Source organism: Peromyscus eremicus, chromosome 5, assembly GCF_949786415.1.
Source record: "Peromyscus eremicus chromosome 5, PerEre_H2_v1, whole genome shotgun sequence".
Lineage (NCBI taxonomy): Eukaryota > Metazoa > Chordata > Mammalia > Rodentia > Cricetidae > Peromyscus > Peromyscus eremicus.
Genome location: NC_081420.1, coordinates 46,896,439 through 46,902,438, shown reverse-complemented (window position 1 = coordinate 46,902,438; position 6,000 = coordinate 46,896,439).

Genomic DNA, 6,000 nt, shown 5'->3' with positions numbered 1-6,000 from the left:
GCCTGCCTCTGCCTCCCGAGTGCTGGGATTAAAGGCATACGCCACCACCGCCCGGCGAAAACAATGTTTTTACTGACCCTTAGGCATTCACCCCTCTGCTTTGGACACTAGAGGATGGATGAGGAATGGTTCACCACACAAAGTAATTCTGCATGGGACACTGGCTGGTATCCTCTAATACAATTCGATTCTGACACTACCTGGACAGCATCAGAACCTACAAGCTGACCACTTAGTCCCTCAAGTCTATCCCTCACTTCATGTCAGATGACAGCCAGGCACAGTAGATTCTTACATATAATTCTGCTGATTAAAGTCCCAGGGGTTGGGGAGGAGTTGTAGCTATATCAAACATTCTACAAGGCTAACTGACTGAAAAGTCAATAATTGTGGAGAGTTGGGATATTAAAGGTTGGGATCCAGATTTGTCTTAGGCTATCTTTAGCTCTCTTAATAGTCATTGATTTTCTGCCTCTGTGTTTGACCCAGCACCCTTGTGACTATTAGGTAAATCCTTTTGGAATGTATAGGCCCCTAGTATCTACCAATGCAAACATTAAGGAAGTCAAGACAGAGTCTGAAGCCTACAGCAGAGACGTTACTGCTTTGATGTAATGGGTCTACCTGATAGCTCCACCAATGTATTTGAAAAGTGCCCTGATATATGGCTTTCTTTGTTCTATGACCACAAAAACTTCATGTTTCCATATCGGAACCCAGTGTTTGGGGCAACTGAATCTATGTTCCCAGGCCAGGATCATTCATAGGTGGCTCCAGAATTACCTGTCTCTTACTTTCTTTGAGGTGAGAACTTTGGTTTTGCATTGGCAATCCAATTGCATACAGATCAGGGTCCCCATTTAGAAGAACAGGGAATGGAAACAGGTTGGATAGGACAGGTACCCCAAAGCAGCAATTCTGAGAATGTCCTTGCAGGAGTCCAGGAAATCCAGAGAGAGTCATGGTTCCTTGCTCCTTGTTATCTCTTAGCCTTGCTTGGAATTTATGAGGAGCTGGCTGAAAGAGAGAGAAGGGACCTAGATACTTATGGCTGAGCTAACTGGGCTGACCCTGTCCTTCCCTCTCCAGCCTCCCCCAGTCTCTGTCACACATCTTCAGACTAGCACTTTGACTGGATGCCTCTCCCAGGGACCGTCTGTCTTCCTCTATAGCTCAGTGGTAGAGTACCTGCTCTGAGTTTGATCCCCAATGCTGCACCACCCCCAAAGTACAGATGAATCACTGATTACATGTGTAAGTTCAGCTGTCTGGAAGCTGCCTCCTGCCCTATCCCTTTTATTTCAGGTTTTCATACAGGCTTTGTAGCGTAAATCAGATTGATCAAGGGAAGGAGAGAGCTCATTGAGGGAGCAATAACAGAGGAGCTTGGAGGTGTTTCAGACCTTTGTCTGTGGCCGGGTTAGGCAAGACCTTTTGTAGGCCACTTATGAGTATCCCCGTTCCCAAATTTAACTTGGATTGTTGTTGTTTTTATTGTTTCTTTGAGACAGGGCCTCTCTATGTAGTCTTGAATGTTCTGGAACTCGATATACAGACTTGGGTGGTCTTCTACTCACAGAGATTCTCTGCCTCTCCTTTCTCAATACCGAGATTAAAGGCCTGTGCCTCCATGCCCTGGCTTTAACTTGGCGTGTTTTAAGCATGCTCCTCTGGTTGAATGAAGCCAGGTGAGTGAGAGCTTCCTGTCTTTGCCCTGCTGATTCCTTTCAGATCTTAATCTCTGGACTCTTTGGATTCACACTGTTCCCTACTCCCCTGTCAGTCAGCTAGGAGCTGTTTTCATTCTGACTTTTGGTTCCATTGTACAGACTCTGCAAAGAGAAAAAAAAGAAAATCACTCTGCCTCCTGACAACTCACATTTTATGGGTGAAATCGAAATTCCACAGGACAGAGATGACATGTGAAATGTGTATACTTTGTCTCTTCCATGTTTCCTGGGACACAAACACTCTCCGGAGTGAAAACAGTATGCTTGGGCAATGATGTGGCTCAGGGTACCTAGGCAGCTTCAGGATTGAGGCTGATCTCCAGAAAGACTTTCATCTCCACTCTTAACCTCCAAAACAGGGGAGGGGACCACAGTACAAGCTTTAGAACTTCTAGTCAGCCTAGGCCCAAATTTTAAACCCACTAACGGTTCTGCTTCTGCTCCCAAGTTACCTCCCACAGTGATTTCATTTCTACTGGGACCCTCGAATAATCCATCTGGGTCAGACACATCTAGGTCAGGATAAAGCAGCACTCACCCAGGCAGACACTTCCCCCACCCCGCTTTTTTTTTTTTTTTTTTTTCATATGTTACTCTTTGGAGGGCCTTCCTCGTGAGCTGACACAGGCTTTGGTGTTCAAGCAGAATCTAATAGAATAGAACAGAGTAGAATCCATCAAGAATCTCTGAGCTAAGCTGGGCCGTGGTGGCGCATGCCTTTAATCCCAGCACTCAGGAGGCTGAGGCATGTGGATCTCTGTGAGTTCGAAGCCAGACTGGTCTACAGAGCGAGTTCCAGGACAGGCTCCAAAGCTACACAGAGAACACCTGTCTTGAAAAACCAAAACCAAAAAAAAAAAACAAAAAAAAAACAAACAAACAAAAAAAACTCTGAGCTAGGTGAAAACCTAGCATTCAAGTTGGCTGCTTCAATCACTCTGGGTAACAGACCACTCCCAGCAAGATGGGCTCACTTTAAATCATGCTAAAGAGACAGGCAGTTATTTTTGTGAGACACTGTACTTTTCCTCCCCAGAACCCCCCCCCCCCCCCCAGTGTAGAAGCATAGAGGACACAGGCATGTAAAGGTCGTAAGTCTGCCGGCTTTTCTGAATTCAATAATTTCCCTTCTGTCTTTCCTTAATGCTTTGGGATTCTTTCCCCTTCCTTAAGCTTCCCTCCCACCACGTGGCTGCTTGTCTGCTGTGTGGTGACCCTCATGCCTACCTCAGTGGCACAGCCTTTTCCCTTCTCTTCTCCATTCTCCTCTGGGCAGCAGTTGACATTGACAACTTGCCCGCCCTAGGGTTTTTCATTTAAACACGAATGAAGTTGACCTTGAGCTTCTGTTTGAGTCCATTTAATTATTTTATCAGTGAGACTAACGGTGCCAGAGAGGAACCTGTTCTCCCTTGTATCACTGGTACCCACTAAGAAGCGGTTTGCCTGCTTTGGGCTTCTATACATCAACCTAGAGGGGCACTAGCCCTGTGTTAGTCCGCTTTCTGTTGCTGTGAGGAAACACCGTGATGGCAATTTATAGAAGGGCTGCGTTGGCTGGCGGTTCTGGAAGGATAAGAGTGTGTTATGGTGGGGAAGCATGGAAGCAGATGGCAGACAGGGTGGCTGGAGAGGAAGCTAAGGCCTCACAGTTTGAACTTCAAGCATGGAGACACCATAGGGTACTGAACATAGCCCAAGTCTTTTAACTCCCAAAGGTCACCTCCAGTGACTACTTCCTCCAACCTCTCAGCCTGTCCAATAGTGCCACCAACTGGGGACCAAGATTTAAATGGCCAAGATTATGGGAGACACTCATTGAAAGCACAGCAGGCCTCTTGTCTAAGGACAGAGAAGGTCTGGGAACTGGGTGGGCTGCACGGGCACTTTCTTAGTCTACTTTTGTTCCTCTAACAGGATCTCTCACAGGACTGCTTCTCCCCTCCACGGTACCCAAAGGCCTGTCTTACCTGTTCCGTGAGACAGGGAAGCCCAGCTAGAGGTAAACAAATTCATGGTTAGCCTGGTTTTTCGAAACCTTCCCTCCTAAAGTAGTTGTTTTTCACTGTTGACACTTTATAGTCTATATAATGAGTTTTAGTTGTTTTTACCTCTTGTTCTTTCACTGGGATCTTCCTCTCAACAAGTCTCCCCACTCCCCTGTGCTCAGGTCTTTTTGTATGTCATCTACCGAAGAGCTAAGTTTTGGGTAAAAACCTTTTTTTGTTTTAATTCTAACTCACTCTCCTTCTTCTGCTTTCTCTTCCCTTAGGAAATGATTAAAATGCTTTGACTTTCTGAAGCAAATGAATGACAAATGATATAAGGAAATATCTCAGAAAAAATAATGCCAAAATGTTATATTATGCTGTACAAACAGTAAATAATCTGTGTAAAATGGTTAGCATTGTGCCTGAATTATACAAACACAGAATTAACAGCAAAATGCTTTTTACTATCTTCCCGCAGGTGTTATTTTAAGGGTTATTCACAATATATGTAAAATGTTTGACATATAATAGTTATTCAGGGAATAAAGTCTGCTATAATGAAGAAAAATGGTTTGACTCAATGTAAACAATATATTTATGAATAAATAGGTTTAAGATATTAAATAGCAATATATATTAGTAAACATAGATTGTAGATGAGAAATTTTGCTACAAATACTATTTTTTCAAAACTTTTGAAATTTGTCTTCTCTATTGATAATTTTTTCACCCTACTGTAAACCACATTCTGTGCTAAGTTAAAGTATACCCTTGGTTGGTCTTGGCCTTCATACCATGTCAACGAACATCGTGATTTACCTCTTTGGAAGAACACATGACATATGACACTGGCCATTAAGTCATCAATACGTTAGACTGGATAGAGTTACTTACTTTATCTAAATATAATAGCAAGGGGAAAAAAGAAGAAAAACTATACATGGTGCTGTAGTGAGGGAGGGCAAATTCAGAGACCTGGGCTTTTAGAAATGTTCCCACAAAGGCTGAGTGAGTCAGACTTTTCAGAAGCAAGGCATTTCTTCCAGCTTCTTGGTATTGGCCTAAATCTTCTAGTCTGACCTTCAGATGTTACAACCGGGGACACAGTTCCTCTTCCAATGAGAGCAAGTGTGGCTCCTTCCACTGCACTTGAGAGCGTGGGAGGGCTGTTCCTCTGTCTTGGTCCTTCCACCTTATCTCTGTCTCTTGCTCCCAGTCACCATCACTGGACCTGTTTTCCTCTTTTACAGGAACCCCCCACCAGTAATTATGCATGTTGAGCTCTCTGGTACACACAGACACACACACACACACACACACACACACACACACACACACACACACACACGCTTGCTCTCTTGTTTGCTACCACCATCTTTGTATGTATGCTTCCTTTTTACAGGATAATTGCCATCAACAATAAAATGCATTTATATCTCTCTCTGCCCTCACCCCCATCTCCCATCTACTCCTCTAGTCTCTCTTTCTTCTAGATTCGATCTCAGTTCTGCATTCCCTGGCAGAGGAAAACCCTTTGGAAAGTTCTCTCTAGGAATGCTGCCTCTACCAACTGAGCAAACATTTATTCTTCAGCCCACTCCAATCTGTCATCTGCCACCAACACTGAAAGGAAATTGCTTTTGTCACTGTCACAAATGAATTCCATTTGCTACAATCCCTAGGTGCTTTTAAAAACTACATATTTTTGATTTTATGTGTGGTGGGGCATAAGGAGAGAGGGGGGAAGAGGGAGAGGATATATGTGCACATTAGTGCCTGTAACTTTGGAGGCCAGTGACAATGGATCCTTCTGGAACCAGAGTTACAAGCAATTGTGAGCTCTGATGTGGCTTTGGAACCCAGCTGAGGTCCTCTGAAAGAGCGGCAGGTGCTCTTAACTGCAGAGCCCTCTCTCCACTAGGTGATTTGAATCCCGTTTACTCCACTTCTTAGCAGCACCCAAACCCATGCGATTCCTCCAGAGAAGGCATCTCTTTGCACTGCAGCAGCACAGGATGATACCCTCTCACTGAGCTCCCCCCTCTCCAGCTGCCTGCAGAACTGTCTCTTTCTTAAGCACCAGACCTAGATAATCTTATTCATCCCCATGCTTGAAACTCCCCACACCAGCTCTTCCAAATGCAGACACTCAGCTTAGTTGGATGGCTTGTTGAAATGTGAAATCCTCGCATCCGCTGCCACACACCCCCATACCCCCTATAACCTGCCTTTGCCTCACTCAGGCTTCATTATGGTCCCTAAACTAAAAGGCTGGGAAT